General features: G+C 42.3%; 1 long non-coding RNA gene across 1 annotated transcript; it reads left to right on the forward strand.

Annotated features, from left to right (window-relative positions):
* The first annotated feature begins 6,935 nt into the window (after positions 1-6,935).
* LOC145542753 (uncharacterized) lies at positions 6,936-13,285 on the forward strand. The gene is made up of 2 exons (XR_014080113.1): positions 6,936-7,317; positions 13,098-13,285. It is a non-coding gene; the product is annotated as an uncharacterized LOC145542753 (long non-coding RNA).
* The last annotated feature ends 13,817 nt before the right edge of the window (positions 13,286-27,102 follow it).

Below are 27,102 nucleotides of genomic sequence, written 5' to 3' on the forward strand. Positions count from 1 at the left end.
AAAAGACTCTTACTTCTTGGAAGGAAGGTTATGGCCAACCTAGATAGCATATTTAAAAGCAGAGACATTACTTTGCCAACAAAAGTCTGTCTAGTCAAGGCTATGGTTTTTCCAGTGGTCATGTATGGATGTGAGAGTTGGACGGTGAAGAAAGCTGAGCGCCGAAGAATTGATGCTTTTGAACTGTGGTGTTGGAGAAGACTCGAGAGTCCCTTGGACTGCAAGGAGATCCAATCAATCCATCCTAAAAGAGATCAATCCTGGGTGTTCATTGGAAGGTCTGATGTTGAAGCTGAAACTCCAATACTTTGGCCACCTCATGCGAAGGGTTGACTCATTGGAAAAGACCCTAATGCTGGGTAGGATTGGGGGAAGAAGGAGAAGGGGACGACAGAGTATGAGATGGTTGGATGGCATAACCAACTTGATGGACATGGGTTTGGGTAGACTCCGGGAGTTGGTGATGGACAGAGAGGCCTGGAGTGCTGCAATTCATGGGGTCGCAAAGAGTCGGACACGACTGAGCAACTGAACTGAACTGAACTGAACTGGACCATAGCCTTCCAGGCTCCTCTGTTCATGGGCTCTCCAGGCAAGAATACTGGAGTGGATTGCCATGCCCTCCTCCAGGGGATCTGCACAACCCAGGGATTGAACCCGTGTCTCCTGCATTTCCTATATTTCAGGCGGATTCTTCACCACTGAGCCATCAGGGAAGCCCAACTGACCACACATACCCCCTTCCAAAGAGGGAAAAAGTAATCCTAAAATTTCTTGACTGCCTCTTATGCCAGTAATGATAGTTGCTTTCGCATGTGTTATCCTATTTCAAGCATTGCAACAACCTCATGAGCTGGGAATTATAATTCCTATTTTTTTAAGTGAGACAACCAAGGCTCACAGCAGTTAAATAAATCACCCCAAATCACAGAGCTGACATGTGGTTAAGTTGGGATCTGAACCAGGACTGTGTGTTTTCAAAGATGTCTTTGTTCTATGACCCATTTCAAAATGGTTGCTGCGCATTTCTTCTAAAAGCCCTGATTCATAAAAAGTAACTGGGCATCTTTCTGCTGCTGCCTAGGACAACTTTTACCTTCCTGAATCTTTCTGGATGATGAGGAGCGGATAAACCTGGGGACAATCTTATTAGAGACTTGGCACAAGAGGTGTCATTTTCAAGCCTTCTCCTAGAATATGACTTTGACCATTTTGCCATGTCTTTGAAACTTCTACAAGCATCCTGGAAAAGGATATAATTATAAAATTCAGGTGTGATGCATGAGCATTTTTAACCTATCACTGGATTTTAATATACATCCAAAATGACCATACTTCTTCCCTGTTTGAAGGGTGAGAGGGAATTCCCTGGTGGTCCAGTTGTTAAGACTCGGCTGTCGCAATGTAGGTGTGGCAGATTTCATCCTTAGTCAGGGAAATAAGATCCCACAAGCTGCGTGGCACAGCCAAAACAAATAAAATGAAACCACTTTCAAACCCATTTTTAAAATGGTAAAACATTTTTTAAAAATGAACAACAAAAAAGTGTGGTAGTAAAGAGGCATGTTGTTGTTCATTCAGTTGTGCCCGACCCTTTGCGACCCCATGGACTCCAGCATGCCAGGCTTCCCTGACCTTCACCACCTCCAGGAGCTTGCTCAAACTCATGTTCATTGAGTCGGTAATTCATCCAACCATCTCATCCTCCCCTCCTCCTCCTGCCTTCAATCTTTCCCAGCAATAGGGTCTTTTCTAATGAGTTGGCTCTTTGTATCAGGTGCCCAAAGTATTGGAGCTTCAGCATCAGTCCTTCCAATGAATATTCAAGGTTGATTTCCTTTAAGATTGACTGGTTTGATCTCCTTGCTGTCCAAGGGACTCTCAAGAGTCATTTCCAACACCACAGTTCGAAAGCATCAGTTCTTCCGCACTCAGCCTTCTTTGTGGCCCAGCTCTCACATCCATACATGACCACTGGAGCATAATCAGAGGGTGAACAATTCTTCCTCCTCTGCAGCCCCTGACTAGGCCAGGTTTCTGTGTGAGAGAAGCAGGGACCTTGCTACAGAAGGGAGCACGGATTTAGGGAGCACTGACTCCTCTGCTTGCACCACAGCCCTTGGACTGAGACCTTTAGCTGTGATGGAGGAGAAGCAGGGTCTCCACAGGTCTGCAAACAGCTGGGCCGAAGGCTGACATGGAAGGAAGGGCTCTGTTTTACTAATTTGTGGATTTCTAGCACTTGGCAGACTGCCTGGTACATGGTAGACCCCCAATACATGTTTATTAAACTCAACTGAAATATTAAGATAGCTCAGCAGTTTGTCAAGTTATACATATCAGAGTATTAAAAATTACTGTATGATTTGTTTTTAAATGTAATAACTTACAAGCATAAATGTGGTATTTACGTGGTAATTTATATGTATTTAGGTGGTAATTCACAAAGTCAAGTCCCTGGTGGCTCAGACGGTTAAGAATCTGCCTGCACTGCAGGAGACCTGGGTTCCATTCCTAGGTTAGGAAGATCCCCTGGAGAAGGGAATGGCAACCAACTCCAATATTCTTATCTGGAGAATTCCATGGACAGAGGAGCCTGGCGGGCTACAGTCCATAGTGCCACAAAGATTTGGACACGACAGAGTGACTAACACTTCTACTTCCCATGTGGTAATTCACAAAGCTAAGTCCAATACTTCCCAGTTCATCTTAAAACTGTACATTTAAGCAATTCTTAACCCTATATCAGAACTATCCATTAAATCTGAATTTTTCCTGGCATATGTGCCTGTCCAAAATAGATTTCAAAATTGGAATTGTTCAGGTCACACAAGAGGATATAACCAACTTACAATTACCATTATTTTTTTTTTAACTTCTCATTTTGTATTGGGTATAGCCGATTAACAACGTTGTGATAGTTTCAGGTGGACAGAGAAGGAATTCTGCCATACATGTACATGTATCTATTCTCCTTTACATGCCTCTCTCATCCAGGCTGCCATATAACATTAAGCAGAGTTCCTTGTGCTATACAGTAGGTCCTCACTGGTTACTCATTTTAAATACAGCAGTGTGTACATGTTCAGGGGAAGGATATGGGGACAGAATAGTTAGAGAGTTTGGGATAGACTTGTACACACTGTCATTTTCATGTATTTCTTCTTCCCCATACTACTGGCTGCAGTTGTATGAACTGCAAAGATTGTATCTCCCTCTGAATTTTTTGCTTGTGGAAGAGGGTGACTGATTTTTCTCCCCTTATTGCTTGCCTGATGCTAAAATCTTATCAATCCTTCAGAAACTAATCCAATTCATTTTGAGATTAATGTTGTGAACTCAAACACAGTCCAAACGCAAAAGAAAAAACCACCTCAATTGCTTCGTGAAACGCACCACCTACTGGCAGAATTGTCACATTTCGCCACCGTATTCTTAGCCTTGAAATTCGTCCAAAATTGCTGAACTCTCTTGCTTTGGGAATGAGATTCCCAGGTGACTCAGTGGTAAAGAATCTACCTGCTAATGCTGGAGACGCTGGAGACTCGGGTTTAATCGATCCCCAGGAGGAAGAAATGACAACCCACTCCAGTATTCCTGCTGGAAAAACCCCATGGACAGAGGAGCCTGGCGGGCTATAGTCTGTGGGGTTGCGAAGAATCAGACACAACTAACTGAACCTGCATGCACACCCCTTTTGGGAAACTTGGACAAGTAACTTCACGAACAGAACCAATATACACTACCATGTGTAAAATAGACAGCTAACGGGAAGCTGCTGTGTAGCACGAACTCAGCTCAGTGCTGTGATGACCTAGATGTGTGAGATGGGGAGTGGGAGGGAGGCCCAAGAGGGAGGGGATATATGTATACATATAGCTGATTCACTTCATTGTACAGCAGAAACTAATTCAACATTGTAAAGCAATTATCCTCCATTTAAAAATAAATAAATTTTAAAAAGACTTCAACCTTAATACCATTTTTATTCCATCTTACCTTCATGGAAGCTACTCCCTGCTTACCATATTTGTTTAAGAGAGAGAAATATCTGATCTCTACTTTTTCCATGGACCATAAAATTGTAAAAGACAAGTTTCCTTCAAGTCTGACACCAGCTCAGATGGACTCAAACCAAGCATTCATGTCTTTGTGTTGAAAGAGTTCAGCAGTACTATTCTATGTGTAGAAAATAAAAAGTACAAAAACTTTCTTTATTAATATTCATATGGTTAGGTTTTTGCCATGAACATTTATTGATTCCTGATCAGAACATTCAGTCAACAAATATTTACTGATCACCTAGGCTTGGAGACACCACAGTGAACGACCTGGATGTTGTCCCTGCCCATATAGAGATGATACCCAGGAGAAAGAATAGACGACATGTACAATGTGGTAGGTTTTATAAAAGAGGCAACAAGAATCTGTGGAGACTTAGAGAAGGAACTTACGGCTTCCAGGGGAGAAGAATGGGAGGAAGGGATAGTTAGGGAGTTTGGGATTGACTTGTCCACACTGCTATATAGATGGATAACCAACAAGGACCTACTGTACGGCACGTGGAACTCTGCTCAATGTTATGTGGCAGCCTGGATGGGAGGGGAGTTGGGGGGAGAATGAATACATGTGTATGTATGGCTGAGTCCCTCTGCTGTTCACCTGAAACTATGACATTGTTAACTGGCTACACTCCAATGCAAAATTAAAAATTTAAAGAAAAAAAGAGTCCGTGGAACCATACAGTGAGGGCATCTAACACCGTTAAGAGGGGTTCACGGAAATGTTTCTAGCATGCATTTCTGGTACCCCACCATATCCCCCCAACCCACACTCAGTCACTCATAGCCTCAACAGATAGTTCTAGCCATACTGATGCTTTTCTATACTAAGTACTATACCTGCATCTCCCCAACTAGAGATTTCCACTGGGTACAAAATGGTCAGCCAAAGGTGTCAGGGAGTTAACACCCCCAAAGCAACCCTCAGTCAGTAAGGGATGTGTGTGCTGTGTTGTGCTTAGCCGCTCAGTCGTGTCCAACTCTTTGCAACCCCATGGACTGTAGCCCGCCAGGCTCCTCTGTCCATGGGGATTCTCCAGGCAAGAATACTGGAGTGGGTTGCCATGCCCTCCTCCAGGGGATCTTCCTAACCCAGGGATCAAACCTAGGTCTCCAGCATTACAGGCAGATCCTTTATTGTCTGCACTAGTTACTAATTCTGTTATACATTTATCAAACCTTCACAATAATCTTATGAGGTGAGTACTGGTATTGCTCCCATTACTCAGATCAGAAAACGGAGACTTTGGTTAAAAAATGTGCTGAAAGTCAGGCAATTAATAAGAGTGGAGTTAGGATTCAAATCTTAATCAATATAGTGCCAAAATCCATGCTCTTAAGCACTACTCTATCCTTCTTCTCTAATCATTAAGCTAAATGTAGCTCTTAAAATAAATCATTCAATTTGCTTTAAATTAGAAACTCCAACAAGATAATGAGCTCTGAAACTAATTAATGAATAATGTAAATTGATTCAACATTGTTTCATGATTAATCGGCCCTCAAGTGAACAAACTCTGTTTGGAAAAAAAGACTAGAAAAATTCAAAAGAAGAAAATGCTTCAATCTTTTTAGACAAACCATTGCCAAGTATCTTTCAGTCTGAAATTATTCCCAGTAATATGGCTAACTCTTTGAGGTTCTATTGATAGTTATCCCTATTCTCTGTACCAATGATATTCTCTTATTTCAGCGATTTTAACTTTCCATAAAGACCATTTGTGAAATATACAGAATTCTGAAAAATGCTACAAGTTGAAGTCCTTTAGTGCTTCAGTTCAGTTCAGTCACTCAGTCGTGTCCAGCTCTGAGCACGCCAGGCTTCCCTGTCCATCACCAACTCCCGGAGTCCACCCAAACCCATGTCCATTGAGTCGCTGATGCCATCCAACCATCTCATCCACTGTCGTCCCCTTCTTCTGCCCTCAATCTTTCCCAGCATCAGGGTCTTTTCCAATGAGTCAACTCTTTGCATGAGGTGGCCAAAGTATTGGAGTTTCAGCTTCAACATCAGTCCTTCCAGTGAACACCCAGAACTGATCTCCTTTAGGATGGACTGGTTGGATCTCCTTGCAGTTCAAGGGACTCTCAAGCATCTTCTCCAACACCACAGTTCAAAAGCATCAATTCTTCTGCACTCAGCTTTCTTTATAGTCCAACTCTCACATCCATGCATGACCACTGGAAAAAGCATAGCCTTGACTAGACGGACCTTTGTTGGCAAAGCAATGTCTCTGCTTTTTAATATTCTGTCTAGGTTGGTCATAACTTTCCTTCCAAGGAGTAAGCATCTTTTAATTTCATGGCTGCAATCACCATCAAATTATTTTTCACATCTTTCAGTTCAGAGAAATCAGGGACATATTCCCAGGAGCTAAAATGATAACTGACAAACATTAGAGGTTCAAATAACTGTTTATTTGAATACATGATTGAATGTCTCTGAAGTGTCTGACTTACTAAAATGTTTCTCAGAGGATTTTTTTTCTTTAGGAAATTTTCAAAGATAAGGGAACCCAAAATAGATCAACTCAAGTGAACTGACTTTGTGGGGTTTTTTTCTTAATGGAAACAGATTGTTGGGCCAAGATTGTACCATCTATCTGGACCTAAGAGCAATGTGCATTGTCTAGAAATCCTGAACTTGTTGGTGTTGAATTTGTCAACTCAGCCCATCTTTGAGTTGCCTCCGCTTGAAGATGGGGTAAGTTTGTATTGCTGCATGTACTCAGGAAAGTTAAAGTATTTTGGCCCTTTCAGATTTGAGGAAGGGTCTGGATGTGTGCTGGGGTCCAAGTAGTGCAGTTGTAGTGAGTCAGGTTGTGCCTTTTGTTTGCTCATTTGCCTATAAGCATTCCCACAGGTTCTGTCACTATGGTAACACATTCATGTTGCTAAGGTGCCTTCTCCTCCACCCTCAACCACAGGGCGTGATCACAGACTCAAGCTGGCTGTTCAGGCTGCCCTCTTCCCCTTATCGCATGATTGGTACCAGGCTTGGCATGGAACCCAAACTGGGCCAAAGTCGTTCCCTCAAGATTCTTCTGTCTGTACCTGAGTCACAACGCAGAAATGATTTGAAATCTGGACTTCTAGCAGCACTCTTCCCTGAACTTCTAGCAGCACTCTTCCCTGAAGCAAGAGGGGATAAAACCAAACAGAAACAAGAAACGGAAGGGCAGGTCCTGGTGACAATGGGACCTGGAATTAGCCTCCAAGGCCTTGGCTCCTGCAGCAGCTTTCTCAGTTCTGCAAGGTAACACCTTTCTTGTTTAAGACAGTGTGAAACTGACACAGAAAGAGAACTGATTACTATACCAAGGCTTTGTCATAGCCAAATAATGTAAACTCCTTTTAAGACACTAGTTGTATGGGGTGAGGTTTTAAGTCTGAACAGCCCAGAAGTCCTCATAAAATTTTATCTTTTTTTTGAATATAATTGCTTTACAATGTTGCGTTAGTTTCTGCTGTACAATGAAGTGAATCAGTTATATGTATACAAATATCCCCTCTTTCTTGGACCTCCCTCCCACCTACTCCCCATCCCATCCATCTAAGTCATCATAGAGCACCAAATAAACAGCTGGTGGGAACCTCATAAACTTTATTTAAACAATCTTTCTGGAAAGCTGAAGATGAGTTGAATGCAATACAATCATAATAATGACCACAAGATGGCACCTAAAGCATTCTTTCAAAGACTTCTCAGCCACTCAGGATGATTGCCAAAGTCTAAGATCTTATTTATGCACCATATAGATTCCTATTAGATAGCAAAATTGCTTCATTCTAGATGATTCCATATATATTCTGGTAGTTACAGTGTACCTCACAGAGTATCCTGCCCTTAACGACAGTCTTCAAGAAGAAAAGAAAAGAAAGTGAAGTTGCTCAGTAGTGTCCAACTCTTTGCAACCCCATGGACTGTAGCCTACCTGGGTCCTCTGTCCATGGGATTTTCCAGGCAAGAATACTGGATTGGGTTGCTATTTCCTTCTGCAGGAGATCTTCCTGACCCAGGGATTGAACCCGGATCTCCTGCGTTGCTGGTAGACACTTTACCACCTGAGCCACCAGGTCTTCAGGTGATGGTCAAATGTTGAACAAATGTATAAAGGTGAGGTCTGGCCATTTCTTTCAGTATAACAGATGCACTTACAATGTGTTTGGGAAATTTAGTCATATCACCTATTTTCAGGGCAGCAGTAGAGATGCAGACACAGAGGGCAGACTTGTGGACACAGTGCGGGAAGGGGAAGGAGAGGGTGGGACAAATGGGGAGGGTAGCATGAAGACATACGTTACCATATGTAAAATAGCCAGTGGGAATTTGCTGTATGACGCAGGGAGCTTAAACCAAAGCTCCGTGACAACCTAGAGGGGTGGGATGGGGTGGGAGGTGGGAGGGAGGTTCGAGAGGGAGGGGATATATATATACCTATGGCTGATTCATATCAATGTATGGCAGAAACCAACACAGTATTGTAAAGCAATTATCCTACAATTAAAAATAAATAATTCTTTTAATTTAGTCATATCAACATGTCATATGACAGCTGAGATCTCCAAACTCGTATGATGCACCCATGAAATTAGTCTCATTATTTGTTCTTTCTTCATGGCCAAACACGACTTCAATGAGTTTTAAATCATTTTTCCTGTTGAACCTTAGAGTCACAAGTTTATGTCCCCATCTCTAAACCAGATTTGATGCCCACCAAATGGTCCAAGGGGCTTCCCAGGTGGCACAGTGGTAAAGAATCCACCTGCAGTGCAGGAGACCCAAGAGACTTGAGTTTGATCCCTGGGTTGGGAGGATCCCTTGGAGAAGAAAATGGCAACCCACTCCAGTTTTCTTGCCTCAGAAATCCCATGGACAGAGGAGCCTGGCAGGACTACAGTCCATGGGGTCACAAAGAGTTGGACGCAACTGAGTAACTGAACACACAACACACCATTGGCCCAAGAGGTCTTCTTAAAGCTGGCCTTCAGTTTTCAGTTACAACCTACTACACATAAAGTCAACACAAAAATGTATTATATCTTACAGAATGTATCACACAAAGCCTCTTGGATAAAATGCAAAGATCTTACCGTCAGAATGAAAGATGGTGAACCCTCTTTACAGGGAAAAGTCTCTCTCCACAGCCTCTCCTTCAATAGTAAAACAACATCACATGTTATATCCTGATCACAATTTGCAATATTCCTGCTTAGCACGTGGCACAATTTGTAATTATAAATTTCTATTTAACTGTTTGCTTAATATCATTCTCTCCCTCTCAACAGTTACTATCCCCTTGAGAAAGGAATTGTATCTATTCTGTACCACTAGGTATTTAGCATCAATATCAGTGACCGGGGCATTCAATAAATATTTACTGAATGAGTAAACAAATGAGTGTCACAAATCTGAGACAATTTCCTGAAGGCAGAGAGAGACTATAAAGCAGGTGCAATTATTTATCAGGACGGGATCTATGTCCTTATAAACAATGGCAGGTTCACAGAACAGTTCCAGAGTCCCAGTCCAATTCAGGCTGGGAGAACAGTCTAACTCAGGGAGCCTAGGATCTATACCAGTCACTGGTGTCCAACCTGTTTCCAGCACACATGTTGCCCAAGGAAGAGGCTGACTAAGAAGTTCTGATCTATTCCTGTCCCAACAAGAGTTGTCCCTAAACTCTCTTGGCCATAGAAGGATCAAACTTGACCTGGTCTCCAACCCTACACAGGGTTCTTTTTTTAAAAAAAATAATTAATTTATTTATTTTAATCGGAGGCTAATTACTTTACAATATTGTAGTGGTTTTTGCCATACATTGACATGAATCAGCCATGGGTGTACATGTGTTCCCCATCCTGAACCCTGCTCCCACCTCCCTCCCTACCCTATCTCTCAGGGTCATCCCAGTGCACCAGCCCTGAGCACCCTGTCTCATGCACTGAACCTGGACTGGCGATTTATTTCACATATGATAATATACATGTTTCAATGCTATTCTCTCAAATAATCCCACCCTCACCTTCTCCCACAGAGTCCAAAACTCTGTTCTTTACATCTGTGTCTCTTTTGCTGTCTCGCATATAGGGTCATCGTTACCATCTTTCTAAATTCCATATATATGCATTAGTATACTGTATCGGTGTTTTTCTTTCTGACTTACTTCACTCTGTATAATAGGCTCCAGTTTCATCCACCTCATTAGAACTGATTCAAACACATTCTTTTTAACAGCTGAGTAATATTCCATTGTGTATATGTACCAAAACTTTCTTATCCATTCATCTGCCGATGGACATCTAGGTTGCTTCCATGTCCTGGCTATTGCAAACAGTGCCTACACAGGGTTCTTGACCAATAAACATCTTCATAACTACCTTTTCTCTTCTTGAACCCACTGTTTCCTGGTGAGCTCAGATTTCCCACACTTAATTATTAACTGTTTCACCTGGCTCCTGTCTTCTGCCTGAAAAGGGCTTTTTCTCCACAAATTAGCAAGTGTCCAGAAGTATTTGCATAGAATATGAAGACTGCCCACAACAAAGAAAATACTGAGCAACACTGTACTACTGCTGTGCTTGATAGAGTTTTTTTTATTAATGCTGTGCAACGAAGGAAGCCTGAGTTTCCCCCCGCCGCCCGCTTTTTTTCTTGCTGTAGGACACAGACTGTAGGGGTCTTAGCTCCCCAGGCAGGAACTAACTTCTGCCCCCAACACTGGAAGCACAGAGTCTTAACCACTGGACCACCAGGAAAGTCCTGTTAGAGATATTTAGATTGAAGCAACCAAAATTAACTCTGGGTGACTTAAACGAAAAGCAGTAAATTAGAAGGGCATGTGGTAACTTACCAAGTCAAAAGAAACAGAGAAGTATCAGGCCCCAAGGAGGAAACAGAGCAGCTTTGAAGATCGTGGTAGCAGGAAATAATGACCAGATTCTCTTCAAGTTGTCTCCCTCAAAGTGAATCACTTCAGTCCATGTGAACATTTCAGTCCAGACTCCAACTTCAGACAGGGAATCTGACTGGCCTAGAGTGGATCATGTGATCAACCCTTGACCCAAGGAGGGGCATCTGGATTGACAGGCCCACTAAGAACCCAGTCAAGGGGGATGCTTCTGCTACTCAAAAAAAGGAAAAGATACAGAAGAGTCCATATGTCCCCTAGAGCCTGTAAACCTAGTGTAGATTCCTCTAGGTCCTACAATGTGCCATGTACACTTGAGCAGAGTGAAGCATAATATTCTTTCAAAAGAGTCTCCACAATAATTGGCCTGATCTCTGAGCTCTGAAGTTTTCCTCCCAGAACATTTTGACCAACAATAAGTGATGATGTCATAAGGCAAATGGGAATTAAAAGGGCCATTATCGGTATATCTAAAGCCAGATCCTCATGACTTGTTGAAGCAAATCACTCTTTCCCTTCATTCATCATGTCTTTGTTGAGTGATTGTGCTGTTTTGACATTTTCCTCTAGAAAAATCTGCCTTCAGTCCCCACACCTTCTCCTCCACCTCCAACATATGCACAGTACACACACCACACACACACCTCTAGGCACTGTGCTTCTGAGCATAATGGTAGTAGAAAGAGCTTCAATCTAGAAATCTGAGTCTCTTCTTTCTCATCTGTAAGAGCCTAAATTTACATGGATCAGTCGAGGGGACATATGCAAAGCTGCTTACATGCACAGAAAAATAAGATAGTATTTTTATTGCTAAGAAAGTATTGTTTCTGAACTATTTCCCCATTTCAGGGCTTTACTCTCCCTTTCTTCACTCCTCCTTCTTCAAGTTCAGAAGCCTGATGACCAGTGGTAGGGGAGGGGTTGCTGGTTTGGATTTTGTTTTTTTAAATGGTAGAACAAACAGCCAGATAACTCAAATCCCAAGAGGAAAAGTTACAGACTAAAAATAATTGAATATTTTTAATATTACAGTGTAATATTAAGTAGCAAGTGATATGGGGGTCTGTTCCCAGGAAGACCCTGAAACATGTGGCTAGGTTTCCATAGCACCTTGGAGGATCTCTCTGGTGATCCAATGGTTAAGACTTCACCCTTCCACTGCAGGTTTGATATGTGGTCTGAGAGCTAAGATCCCACATGCTATGTGGTGGGGCAAAAAAGAAAAAAACAAAAATGACACTTTGGATATAATCTAGTAAAACACACAGCAGCCAGCATGCCTGGTAACTGTGTCCACCTCTCTCCCAGACTAAGCCGGGTAGTCTACTGGCCTACCATCCACAGGAATACAGTCTGCCAGCCATTCTCCAGCAGTCTCCTCTCGGGCTGGTTTTGTTGCTTACGCGATTCATCCTATCCTTCTTTGCTTCACAGGCCTCAGTTCCCTCTGCACGCAGAGGCGTCTGGTGCCTCCCTCCTTCCCTCCGGTCACCACCCCCACACAAGTCATCGTGGGTGCTCCTCAACCACGCTCCAAGGCTTCTCCAGGTTCCTCCTTGGCTGCCAGTCAGTTCCCCACCCCCGCTGGTAACTTGCTCTGTGCAACTTCACTCGCGCCTGTGGGTGAGCTGTGGCAGGAGACTGTGCCTACACACGCCACACCATTCCGCTCTTCAGCTGCACCATCTTAGCATGGGGGCTGGGACAGAAGGACTTCCAAGGCTTGCTGCCTTAAAGCTTCACCTGGGAAATAAGGGGCAAGTCCTCTCTGCTCTGACATCCTCCCAGACGAATTAAAAATATCTCTCCTTTCTCATCCTCCACCTTCACTACATGGCACAGTGCAGAAGGCCCGTCTCAGACACTCAACAGCACAAAGTCTTTGTCTTGTTCTGTCTGAAACTTGGCTTCTAACATTAGACTTAGACTTTAATGCCTGTGGAAGCTACTACCACACCATTGCGCACGCTTTCCAGACCAGTTAGAAAGATAATTCAATGCTTAAGGCCTCCTTTTTTCTCTCAAAGTTTGACTCTTCCAATAGGAAGCCTGATTTTCAATATAATAATGAATGCTGCTATGTGTTTTTTTTAATCACATAAAACTCAATTTTTACACTTTCTAGGGCCAAAGCAGTGAATGCTAGCAGTAGCCCATGGAGCAACAAGAAAATTGCAGAAAAGAAAAACATTGGTTATTATTTTGCACTTCTATCTTGTCACACTAGTCTGTGTGTCACGTGAGGACTTGGAAGTATAAACAATGAAGGCATTTGGATATGGTTTTCGAAAGTCAAATAAAAAGTTAAACTAAGTCAGCAGAAGTCTTGGGAACTGTATTTAGTATCACTGAAAGAGCTCGAAAGACCTGAGAATTCATCTTTGTATAACCCCCTCCCTGCACATATAAGGCTCTGAAGCTTTGGAAAGCAGGGAACAGATGGAATCAAATGATTCGCCCAAGGACATGGAAACAGACACTCCTTTTTTTTATTTTTAGCTACCATCTATTCAGTGCTTGCTCCCTGGCAATCCCTCTGCTGTCACTACATCGTCATGGTCTCATTTACTCCTCCCAGCACTCCTGAGAATTGGTATGATTAAACTCATTTTACAAGGGAGTAACTGGGGCTTACAGAGGTTAATTTTATCTGCCCAATGTCACCTCGCTACTAGATGAAAAGCCAGTTTGCAATGCCATGATGTTGGACGCCAAAACCCAGGGTTTTAACCTGGACCTACTGTGTTTCAGATACCATGCCGAGGGCTGAGAAAAAAAGGAAAAATTAGGTACCCTACGTGGCCCTGAGTCTCTGGATCTGCTAACAGTACAAGCTCCTGTGGTCTACTACTGTGACCCAGAGCAATATTTCTATCAGACCAGGAAGATGGATTTCTCCTTGGAAATCATGGGCAATGTCGTTATGAGCAAAGATCACAGGACTTGGGATCTGAAGCCTCTGGTTCTAATCTCAACTCTGATACCTACTCATCAGTTATGAGTCCTAGGTGAGCCTCTTTTCTCTACCTGCAAAAGTATAAAATTCCCACCCGAGTTAGTTCATGGAACTGTTGTGAATTTCAAAGGAGACCATAGACTTGAAAGCCCTCAGCACAAAGTGAAGAATTACTGTATTAATAAATACACATCTGAAGTCACATTGCATATCCTCCTGAAAAGTTTTCAAAACACTTTATAAATAATTATAGTCAGCTCATGAAAATTTTGGAAGACACAATGTGGTTCATAGTGGGAAGGGAAGGAGAAGGAAGGAAATGAACCACAGGTCAATTGAATAGCATTAACCATGTCCTGGCTTGGAAGTAGACTGGTGGTTCCATGGATATTCAACTTATTAGTAGATTTCTTAATTACATATGTGGTACAGACATTCTTTCTTATATATTAACTGTTGAATAATAAATGTTTGACTTTTTAACAAAGAAAGGAAGGTATTACTGACAAAAAAAGTCTGTGGACCCTTTTCTGGATATCTTTTATGTTTGGGGTTCTTTTATGGAGGGAGCTTAAGACCACACCGATTTGAAGGGTGGAGAGGGAATAAAAGCAGGATCCCTGACCTACTGACCTCTCTAATTCAGACCCCATCAAGTTTCAGCCTTAGTACAATTGGGTGCCCACTTTCCCTGTTTGAATGGAAAGAGACCATTTCCTTTTCCAAGAAAAAAAACTCTCATCTAGTCTAGAGAGATACCACAGTTGTCATAACCATAAATTTATTGGGAAGAACAACTGGGCTTTACACAGGCCATCTGGAGAAGACAAATGTTTCGTGTAAGCATGTGGGAAATTTCACCGACAACATATGCAGCTAAATGAACTGTCTTCAGCATTGCCAAAAAAAGAAAATTCCATTACACATGGGGAAGGTATCTCAATCATCACCTCAAAATAAATACACGTCCATCTTTTAATTTAACTAAAACATACCTAAGGTGTAGCTATGTTTCTTTTCAATGTACTGACAACCAAATATACAGCCTCTGCAGAGAGATGCCTTAGGTTCAACTCCACAGAGACAGCTCTGAAATCACCGCATAAATCTGCTCATGTTTAAAAAAACACGTCTTCCTACCACCTCTCCTGGTTTGTACACCTTCCACTCCTCTAAACACTGGATGTGACATCATGGAAGAGTGTTAGACAGGAAATCAGAAGTTTGAGTCCTGCCCTCATCACTAGTTCACAGAGTGACCACAAACCCTGTTACCAATCTGTTTTCACTTACTCCCCTCTAAAACGAAGAATAATTCCTTCCTTATTTACATCTTAGAGTTTTCTGTGAAGATACTACTAACACCTCACATTAGCAGAATATTTCATAATTTAATAAGTGTTTAAATATATTATTTCAGTAACAACTTTATGCCCATTTTATAGATTTTAAAAGACTGATGCTGGACCTTCCCTGGTAGTCCAGTGATTAAGAATCCGCCTGCCAATGCAGCAGCAGCAGCCAATGCAGGGGACGCGGGTTCCATCACTGGGCAGGGAAGATGCCACACGCCACGGGGCAGCTAAGCCTGTGCACCACAACTACTGAGCCAATGTGTCCTAGAGCCCATGCTCTAAAAATTAAAAATTAAATAACAAGAGAAATCACAGTAAAGAAAAGCCTGCATACTGCAACTGGAGAGTAGCTCCCCCTTGCCGTAACTAGAAAAAAAGCCCCTATATAGCAACAAAGATCCAGCACAGCCAAAAACAAATGTGTAGCCAATTCCTCCTCCAGGGGATCTTCCTGTCCCAGGGATCACACCCACATCTCCTGTGTCTCCTGCACTGGCAGGTGGATTCTTTACCTCTGAGCCACCTAGGGTGTCCTCAAAAAAATAAGCACATAAATAAATCTAAATAAATAAATAATAATTTTATTAGTTTGGAACCATACTGTGGGGAGCCTAGAATTCCAGGCTAAGGAACTGACCTTCATTTGGTACCTAGTAAGGAACCAGGACAGGACAAAAGGGTATTTTAGGAAGCTGAATCTAATGGTAGCTTCAGATTTGGAGAGTTTTGGTTCCAAGGCTGTTATAATCTAATAACAGAGTGGACAGGTCTGAACGCTGCCTGAATGGTAATGACAGGAAAGAAGAAAGGAGTGAGCTTAAAGGAAGAATCCAATTGTGTGTATAGGGAAGAGGAGGGTAAAAGGTTCAGACGTTGCCAGACAGGTTGATGGGGAGACAAAGGTGAGAGAGAAGAACCAGAGGACATACAGTATCAGTAAATTAGAAAAGCAATTGGAATGCTGAGGCAAAGAATTAGAATTAAGGAAAACAAGTGATAAGGAGTGGCAGCCATTTTGAAAAATATAGCAGTAAAATATTTATAAAGAAATATCTTAAATGTGTACTAGTTGTGGCTCCATCTCGAAAACTGTGGGGCCTTAGGTAGCCTCCTCGCCTCTGTGGGCTTCACTCCTGATCACCTGAAAATGAGGATAATAATTCTTACATCGCAGGGTCAGAGTCCCTGGTATACAGAACACACAGTAGCAACGACACCTACTTTCGCAACTCAAAAGAGAGGAGACTGCCCTGGCTGACCAGTGATTAAGACGCGACAATTCTACTGCAGGGGCACAGGTTTGATCCCTAGTCAGGGAATTAAGACTCCATATGCCGTGCAAGCCTCGCACGCAGTGTGGCAAAAAAAAAAAAAAAAAATTAAATAACAATAAAAATGTCAATGAAACATTATTTTAAAAAGTAAGAGAAGCACACCTGGCAGGTGACCACATGCTTGGCTGTGTGGCTCAGACGGATCCACCTATTGAATCAGCTGCAGGTCAACTTCCTTTCTCTTCCAGGAAATTGCATGAATCTAGCAGCTTTAGTGGGAAATCCAACATCAGGGGATAAACGGAGAAACAGTCTCCTTCAACCCTATTCGACCTCAGAAGTCTTCAGCTCCCACTGCTGCTGCTGCTGTTTAGTCACTAAGTCATGTCTGACTCTCTGACCCCATGGACTGTAGCCCACCAGGCTCCTCTGTCCATGGGGATTCTCCAGGCAAGAATACTGGAGTAGGCTGCCATTTCCTTCTCCAGAGAATCTTCCCGACCCAGGGATCAAATCCACGTCTCCTGCTTTGCAGGTGGATTCTTTACCATTGAGCCACCTGGGAAGCCCTGTCACTTCCACTGGCCACTAACAAATCTGCCAACGTGGCAGGGACCACCTCTAGCCCCACCACAAGGAGCCCTGGGAGCTAGTCTCACAAGCCATGCTCAGAAGCTTGACGCACCAAGGTTGGCCATGCCCTGCCCCCACAACCACCACAATGAGGGGCTGGGACATGAGCCCAAGACTAGAGAAAGATCTGTAGGCAGACTTAACTCCTGCCCCATGGCCACACCCACAGACAAACGGGTGAGACAACAATCAACGTGAAAAATTAACGCTTGTTTCTGCCCAATCAGAGGGTTGTTAGGAAAGGTTCTATTTCAGTGATCACTGAGGGAATGAATGAATCACTGTCTCTAAGCTTTTGTTCAGAATGTCGGGCTATAGATACAGGACAGGTGGTTAATCCACAAAATATTTTGAACTGCCACCAGATCCACTCTCTCGATTTCATCTGTAAATATAACATGACAACAGCAGGATAAAATCTGAATTGGAATTTATCAGGAGTCGAGAGAAGGGAGAAATGTAAAACCTTTTGACCATATAGCAATTTCCCATTATTTAAAAAAAAAAAAAAGTTGCTAATATGACATTATTTACTTTCTTAGTAGAACATGAAGTTGAACTTTTGGTCACAGACTTTGGCTTGTGTCTCTGAAACTGGATTTTCTTCTAAGGATATAAGCAATTATTTAATGAGACCACTTTAGAAGGAAATGAGATCAGTCCTGGGAAATAAATACTTCTTGTTCCAAAGCAAATCTCACTAGAATTCACATAACCACTTGGAAAATACTACTCTTAAAAAAAAAATTCTGACTTGGCTTCGCGTCAGTGATTACTACGCCTTTGTTAGCTGAATGACTTGTGCTGCCAAGGCACATGATTTTGATCCAAAACTACCTCAACGATGTGTTAAAAATAGTGAAGCTAAATGAACTGAACATAGGCGACCAAAGCCAGACTGAGTGTTGAAGGAGTCACACTATAAATAGAACAAAATAAAAGAGCAAAAGAAAAGAAGGTCAAAGGAAAAACCAAAATGTTTTTCTTTAATACAGACTGGGATTCCCAGGTTACATGAGAAAACGGGTTACTTCTGTTTTTAAAAGTTTTATTGGAGTATAATTGTTTTACAATGTTGTGTTAGTGTCTGCTGTATAGCAAAGTGAATCAGCCACACGTATATATATGGCCCCTCTTTTTCGGATTTCCTTCCTATTTAGGTCACCATAGAGCACTGAGTAGAGTTTCCTGTGCTGTACAGTAGGTTCTCCTATCCATTTATACATAATAGTGCATATATGTCAATCCCAGTCTCTAGTTCAAGCCACTCCTCTTCCCCTCCTTGGTGTCCAACATTTGTTCTCTATGTCTGTGTCTTTATTTCTGCTTTGCAAATAGTTTCATCTGTACCATTTTTCTAGATTCCACATATATGCATTAATATACGATACAGCTCATGCAGCTCAATATCAAAAAAAAAAAAAAAGCAAACAACGCAATCCAAAAAAATGAGTGGGAGACCTAAATAGACATTTCTCCAAAGAAGACATACAGATGACCAAGAGGCAGATGAAAAGGTACTCAACATCAATAATTACTAAAAAAATGCAAATCAAAACCACAATGAGATATTATCTCACAGCCACTATGGAGAACAGTACGGAGGTTTCTAAAAAACCAAAAATGGAGCTACCATATGACCCAACAATCCCACTCTTGAGCATATATATCTGGAGAAAACGATAATTTGAAAAGATACATGTATCCCAATGTTCATTGCAGCACTATTTACAATAGCCAGGACATAAAAGCTACTTAAATGTCCATCTGAGGAATGGATAAAGATGTAGTACAAATACACAATGGAATATTACTCAGCCATAAAAAAGAATGAAATTGTGCCATTTGCAGAGACATGGATGGACCTAGAGACTGTCATACAGAGTCATAACAAGAGAAAATTGGTTACTTCTTATGTTGCTTTATAGAAGGTTGCCATGGTTTACTCATTCTGAGATTCTGAGAGTTGTTCTGCAATGCAGCATTCTCTCCTGGACTTCCCAGGTGGCGCTAGTGGTAAAGAATCCACCTGTCAATGCAGGAGATGCAAGAGACCTAGGTTCTATCCCTGGGTAGGGAAGATCCCCTAGAGAAGGAAATGGCAACCCACTCTAGTGTTCTTGCCTGGGAAATTCCATGGACAGAGGAGCCTGGTGGGGTACAGTGCATGGAGTCACAAAGAGACACAACTAAACAACAACAAAAGCATTCTCTCCTAATAATAGGGGTTTGTTTACAGAAGGAAAGCACTGACACCAGCCTTCTCGTGGTCCCCCTCAAAGTGTAACTACAGCACTGTGGAATTTCTAATTCCCAGTATTTTATTATTAAACCCCTTTGAGAGTCTATTCAATTATCCTTTTTATGTTTAGATGTCAGAGTAGTGTGAAAGTGAAGTGTGTTAGTTACTCAGTCATGTCTGACTCTTTGCAGCCCCATGCACTACAGCCTGCCACGCTCCTCTGTCCATGGGGTTCTCCAAGCAAGAATACTGGAGCGGGTTGCCATTCCCTTCTCCAGAGGATCTTCCCAATCCAGGGATCGAACTCTGGTCTCCCACATTGCAGGCAGAGTGGTGTGCCCTATACCAAAATCGCATTAGAAAATGTGTGTATGTTCTGCTGAATATGGGGACTTCCCTCAGATGGCTGGAGTCAGGTATAGATTCATCACAAGAGGTACTGGGGTCTCAAATTCTCTTTTTCTCCAGCTCACTCCTAAAGGGAGAGGGAGACTTCTGAAAAATCTTCCTCTAACTCCTGTTGAGTGTGTGATAACTTTGTACTGCTCAGGACAGGCTCAGACTGGCTGGCTGTCCGCCCTGACCTTGAACTAAGATTCTGTGCTCTGCAGCTGCTGAAAGAATCTGTGGCTCTGAGGTCTCCCTCATCTAGGGACAAAACCCACACTGGCTTCTCTGCCTCAGACAGGAGTTCTGCAGCAGGCAGGAAGCTGCCAGGAGCTCATGGCACAGTTACCTATCTCAGCTGGACTCGGATTTAATTACATTAATATTTAATTAGCGTGATAATGGATGCTGTCCAAAAAGTACTCTGAGGGAGATATTTAAATTCTATAAATAGTCAATGACAGGTTTATTGTACTATTTTTTATATTTAAACCACTAAAATTAGGCCCTACTTAACTAAAGGGGAAATTCCTTAAAAATGCACATTGCACGTTCATTGCCCAAAAATGGACTTTCATTTTTGTCTCACAGAGCCCCAGGATTTCACAGCATAGCCCCAGGATTTCACAGCGTTGCCCCAGAGAGAATGGATGGAGGCAAAGGGAGACCGACTGACTGAGGCTCTGGGCATTTGGAAGCCCATCCCTGATCCAGTGAAAGTATTGTTTTGGAGTTCCAAAGAAGATTTCAGTTGGGGAAAAAAAGAGAATTCCTGGGACTTCCCTGGCAGTCGAGTGGCTAAGACTTCAGGCTTCCAATGGAAGGGGCTCAGGTTCGATCCCTGGTCAGGGAACTAGATCCCACATACCTCAACTAAGCATTCACATGCCACAACTAAAGACCCTGCCTGCCGCAGCAAAGACCCAGCATGGCCAAATAAATAAATAAATATTTTTAAAAGTTAAAAAAATTCCTAGCTGGAAAGTTCTTGTGTATGTGCACATATATGCATATAAACTATACATATATATTTATAAAGCTATTTGTTTTAGGACTGTTTCATTTTCAACATACTATAGTCAAAAATTTAAACTCACTCTAAATACAAACCCATCTAGCTTAAGGAGGGGGAAAGTAGTTTATCGATTATTGTATCTCAAAATTCATGGGGTTTTCTGGCTTCAGGCATGAGTGAATGAAGGGTATCAAACTGTACCATCAGGATGAATCCCTCTTTCTCTGTCTACATTCCTCTGTGTTGGGTTCATTCTCAACAAGCTGCTCTCCAAGTGCAGCAAAGATGACCCCAAGATCTTGAGATCTGCGTGTGCAACCTCAGAAAAAAATAAGAACTTATCTCCTCTATATGCCTTTTGCTTTTTCAAAAGACACTGCTTGACACTCTTGGGTCATCTGCTCACACTGGGAACAAAGGAAGTTCTCTAACTGGCTAGCCTGGAGGGGATGTACCAACCTCTGTGATGGGAGAAGTTGCTTGCTCAGTACTGTAGCATGGCAACAACAGGAAAGAATATAGGCAAAAGTAAAGATAACATTTACCTCTGCGGCACAGTAATATCAGACCTCAGTTTGTTTCATAGTACTACCAGACCTCCAGGAGATGGTGAGGGACAGGCCTAGCGTGCTGCAGTCCATGGGGTCTCAAAGAGTCGGACACGACCTAGCAACTGAACAATAAAAACAACTATCAGATCTCAGTTTTCAAAAGAAAGCATCGTCCTAAAGCATTCTGATATTCCTTGTTTGTTAAAGCAAAATTAGAATTCATCCAGGAGAGGACCTTCCTGGCAGTCCAGCGGTTAAGACTTCACCTTCCAATGCAGGGGTTGAGGGGTCGATCCCAGGTAGGGTAGCTAAGCTCCCACATGCCTTGGGGCCAAAAAACCAAAACATAAAACAGAAGCAATATCACAACAAATTCAATAAAGACTTTAAAATTGATCTACATCAAAAAAAAAAAGAATTCATGCAGGAAAATGACCTAGTTATTTAGAGTGAAAGTTAAAGTGCCAGTTGCCTAGTCGTGCCCATCTCTTTGCAACCCCATGGACTGTAGTCTACCAGGCTCCTTGGTCCATGGGATCTTCTGGGCAAGAATACTGGAGTGGGTTGCATTCCCTTCTCCAGGGGATCTTCCTAAACCAAGGCTTGAACCCAGGTCTCCTGCACTGCAGGCAGATTCTTTACCATCTGAGCCACCAGGGATCTTTAAATATGTACACTTATCTATGTGTAATTTAAAGAAACATGTAAGATTGAAACTAAAGATTGAAAAAAGATACACTCTATAACCACTAACCAATGCTCCTGCTGTCCCCTCCTCAAAATACAAAAAAAACAGGAATGGCTCTCCCACCTCCCCTTTCTCTCCTTCTCCCTTTCCTGAACCATCCGGTCTTAAGGCCACAGGTGGTGCAGAGTCAGGTGGCCCCCACACTGGGGGGTCGGAAGGCTGGGGGGTGGGGACCAAAGTAGGTGTCAGAACCTGCACAGGGGGTGGAGCTGCCCATGGAGGAAGGAACCACAGGGCTCATTTCACGGGCAAGTGACATGATTCAATTTTGATTCTAAAGGATCATAATCATTAATTAGGGTGTTATTTGGTGATTTTCAGTCACCAAATAGACTATTTTTGAGAGAAGGGCAGAAGCAGGTTAATCCGTTGAAAGATTCTTACTGTAGCCCAGGTGAGAGATGATGATGGCTTGGGCTCAGGTAGCCTTAATAACAGGAGAGAAAGAGTAAATGGCTCTAAAAATAAGAACAGGAAACACTTCACAGACAAACAGTTCTGTGGTTATAAACAGCCCTCTCCTACTGAGGCTTTTGTTTTGTTTTTGTTTAGGCAGGGGGAAGGGAGGGCGTGGTGTACCTAGGTGCACACAGGGAAAGGAGGAATCCATTCATCTGCATTTTCCCTAATTTCATCAGAGAGCACTTAGCCTCCAGAGATGGCTCAAATGTCCTCCCTTCCACATGCCCTCTCATCCTCTGCATTAAACTTCTTCAGACTCCACAGCACTTTGCGTCTGGGCAAAAAAAAAAAAAACAAACCAACGGTTCTTGCCACTTCCTCTTGTGGTTAGTGATGCTTGTTTTCACTTCCAGATTTGAAACTCCTGTGGTGCGGATTCCTATCTTGGGCAGCACAGGGCCTTCGTACTAGCAGAGTCAGAATCATCGTCTGCATTACCTAAAGAATGTGCTAAATACCTAAACAAAACCACTGTTTAATAAGAGCATTTTCCAGGGCTTCCCTGGTGGTCCAGTGGTTAAGAATCCACCTGCCAATGGAGGAGACACAGGTTCCATCCTTGTTCTGGGAAGATCCCACAGGGCAACTAAGCCCGCGCCACAACTACTGAGCCTGCGCCCCAGAGCCTGTGCTCCACAACAAGAGAAGCCACCACAATGAGAAACCCTCACACCGCAACTAGAGTAGCCTCCACTCACCACAACTGGAGAAAACCCACAGGCAGCAATGAAGACCCTGCACGGCCAAAAATAAATAATTAAGTAAATAAATAAATTAGTTATTTAAAAAAAAAGCATTTCCCAAAGAGACATATTAAACCAAGGGATTTATTGGTTAAAGCCACAGCATCTCATTCATCACTCCACTGATTAACCAAATTACTGTAGAACCTACTGGGTAAGACATGGTTTCAAATTCCTTCCTCTGTCCCATCCTAAACAAAATTCTGGCTCTTCAAGGACAACCTCAGAACCTGCCTTGAAAACAACCAGCACTGAAAATTCTTTCCAGTTAGGAAGTCTGGATCTCTTTCACTTGTGCCCGATTTAGCAACAATCGGTCTCAGCTGTAAAGAATCCGCCTGTAACACAGGAGACATAGAATGCAGGAAACATGAGTTCAGTCCCTGGGTCAGGAAGAGCCCCTTGAGAAGGAAATGGCAACCCACTCCAGTATTCTTGCCTGGGAAATCCCATGAACAGAGGAGCCTTGGGGGCTACAGTCTATGTGGTTGCAAAAGAGTCAGACACGACTGAGCAACTAAACAACAAGACATCAGGGCTGCCCGTATGAGAAGATGGTTGCTATAGTAAGAAGGTCTTAACCAAGGTCAAATATTCAGTCCGTTTGGCAATGTTGACTGTCAGGTGTGCATTCCATAGAGATTAGGCTCACTCTCTTCTCCCAGTTACAGAGCTCCATTGAGTTGACACTATACTCTAAGGGTATAATTTTCTGTAAACTCTTCCTAAAGAGTTACGCTAAAGAATGCATAGGCATTTACTATCCTAGGCTTATCCAAAAAAAAAGTTAAAGATCACGGTGAATCCCTTGTGATGGTTTTGCCCAAACATGTGCCTTGATTTTTTGCTTTTCACCTGCTGCTGTGGATTTCTGTAGGCCCGGTAACTTTGTCATTCCTTGTCATTGCTGTGTCCTTGGACCAGGCACACACAGCAGGCACCATGTGTTTTACTTTATAAAGCTAGAGAAATAGTCATTTGAAGGCTTTCCCAAGAAAGCTATCCTTCCCAATTGGTTTGTATAACTGGCAAGAATGTACCTTAAGTGAAGGGATATAATTTTGAAAGCATCTCCAAAAAATTAAATTCACTTATTTTTAAAAGTAGTATCTTATTTCACCTTGCAAGGAGACTGACTTTTTGGTCCCAGTCTTCCAGGCGTCCCACACCCTAATCATAGTTTAGAGCTCAAAGGGATTCATGGTATTTCAGTTCACCAAGACAGAGCATAAATATTCTATTTTAAAAGCTGTTTGGGGGCATCTTTTCCAAGAGACCATTGAGTAGCCAGAACTGCTGTATGCGTCCTACAACAGCAGGGGGTACCCATCAAGGAGATTTTTGACCCCCGTGAAGAGCAATCAAAGGCTTTGATGGGACTTCAGCTCAGGTTGACTCAGACCATAGGCAGTCAGAGAACTTGTCACTCAACCAAAAAGGCAGAAAATACCACTGCACCTGCTTTCAGCTGCCATCATGCCATTAGGTTATCATATGCAATGTGACTGGTAAGCATCTCACAGCTTTCCCTGTGTTGGTCCATATCTTCCTGTTTATCACCTCATCTTACAAAAAACCTTCAGCACAGCACTTAATTTGTAGATTGTTATAATCCTACAGGAAGCGCTCTGCTCTTTATATTAATATAATGACTCAGAGAAACTTTTTAGAAAGTTATTGCTTTCTAGAACTCTTATTTCTACCAACATGTACCCATCCTCTTTTTATATGATAAAAGAAAACTATTTTGACTGCTTCCCTTAACTAGCAATAGCAACTCACTCCAGTATTCTTGCCTGAAGAATCCCCAAGGACAGAGGAGCCCGGTGGGCTACAGTCTGTGGAGTTGTAAAGAGTCATATATGTCTGAGCAACTAAGCATAGCACAGCACATTAACTAGCAAGAAGGTACTCATGCCAAAGACTAAAGGAAGATATATTACCCCGGCAGATAAGCAGACTGGAGAGGCCGGCCATTGGCCTTCACCTTGAGGGTGCTGGCTGAGCCAAGCAAGCTTGAGCAGTGGTTTCCAGAGCCTCAAGGACCATAAAGAAGGCTGAGTGCAGAAGAATCAATGTTTTCAAACTGTGGTGTTGGAGAAGACTCTTGAGAGACCCTTGGACAGCAAGGAGATCAAATCAATCAATCCTAAAGGAAATCAATCCTGAATATTCATTGCAAAGCCTGATGCTGAACTGTAGCTCTAATACTTTGGCCACCTGATGTGAAGAGTTGTCTCATTGGAAAAGACCTGATGCTGGGAAAGACTGAGGGCAAGAGAAGAAGGGGGCAGCAGAGGATGAGATGGTTGAATGGCATCACCAACTCAATGGACATTAGTTTGAGCAAACTCCGGGTGATAGTAGAGGACAGGGAAGTCTGGCGTGCTGCAGTCCATGGGGTCACAGAGTCGGACTCAACTGAGCAACTGAACAACAAGGACCTAAGGGACCAGACAAAAAGTTGAAGGCCAGCCCAAGGTGAGAAGTCTAACTAGAAACTCTTTCCTTGAAGGGTGGGATCTCAAAGGACTACACTCTTTAAGTAAGGAGAAAGAAGAAATCACCCATCCTTCACTTCCAGATGCCAGCCCAATAAATTGCTTGTGTCAAACTTTAGTGCTAAGTGAAAGGGAAAAATAATTTCCCCCGAAGGATTTAAAACCACTTGGCAATTAAAAGAAAAGAACTACTCATAAACATAACAATATGGGTGAATCTCAAAAATATTAGGCAGAGAATTCAAAACCACCATATGACCTCATTTGGGTTGACAAGCTACATTCTCGCTATATACGTGGTTCAATAAATCTCAAGCTAGTCAGTTAGTATAAAGTGGTGCCAGGTTGATTGTACCCTAGAACAGGGGTAGGCAAACCATTCCAGGTGAAGGGCCAGAGGGTAAATATTTTAGGTGTTGTGGGTGATCCGGTCACTGTCGAAACTGATCAGCTCTGCTGTTGTAGCGCAGAAGCAAACACAGACAGTGAGTGAACAAACAGGTGTGGCTGCCTTCCAATAAAATCTTGCAAAAAAAGAGTATTGCCCAAGGTCCAGCCTATGGGCTATAGTTTGCTTATCCTTGATCTGAAGGCCTGAAGCTTGAAGATAAAATTCCAAAGATGACATCATCATGAAAACTCTCTAAACACACAAGAAATGACTCCCTTAATGAGAAGCCACAGGGGGAAAAAAAAAAAGACTCCGACTCAAGAAAGATGTAAGACTTTGGAATAGGCGGAAAAACATATAAAATCTATATGTGTAAGATGCTCCAAAACTTACTGAAGATTAAGCACCCTTGAAAAAGAATCAAATACACAAGGAACTATATTCAATATCTTATAATAACTTAGAAAAGAATCTTAAACAGATAGACATATATAGATGCAGATACAGATATGTGAATAACCGAATCACTTAGCTATACACCTGAAACACACTGTAAACCAACTACACTGCAATTTAGACAAAAAAAAAAAAGAACAAATAAATATATATGCAAAACAGAAACAGACTAACAGGTACAGAAAACAAGTTAGTTATAATGGGGAGAGGAAAGGGGGAAGGACAAATTGAGGGTATGGAATGAAGAGACACAAACTATTATGTATAAAACAGATAAGCAACAAGGATAAGCACATCTTGTAATAATTTATAATGGAGTATAATTGGAAAAATACTGAATCACTGTGCTCTAAAACTGAAATGAATATAATAAACTATATTTTAATAAAAAAATATTAAACACTGTGATTTTAAGC

The sequence above is a fragment of the Giraffa tippelskirchi genome, chromosome 1 (assembly GCF_054371585.1).
Source record: "Giraffa tippelskirchi isolate mGirTip1 chromosome 1, T2T-mGirTip1v1.2.pri, whole genome shotgun sequence".
NCBI lineage: Eukaryota > Metazoa > Chordata > Mammalia > Artiodactyla > Giraffidae > Giraffa > Giraffa tippelskirchi.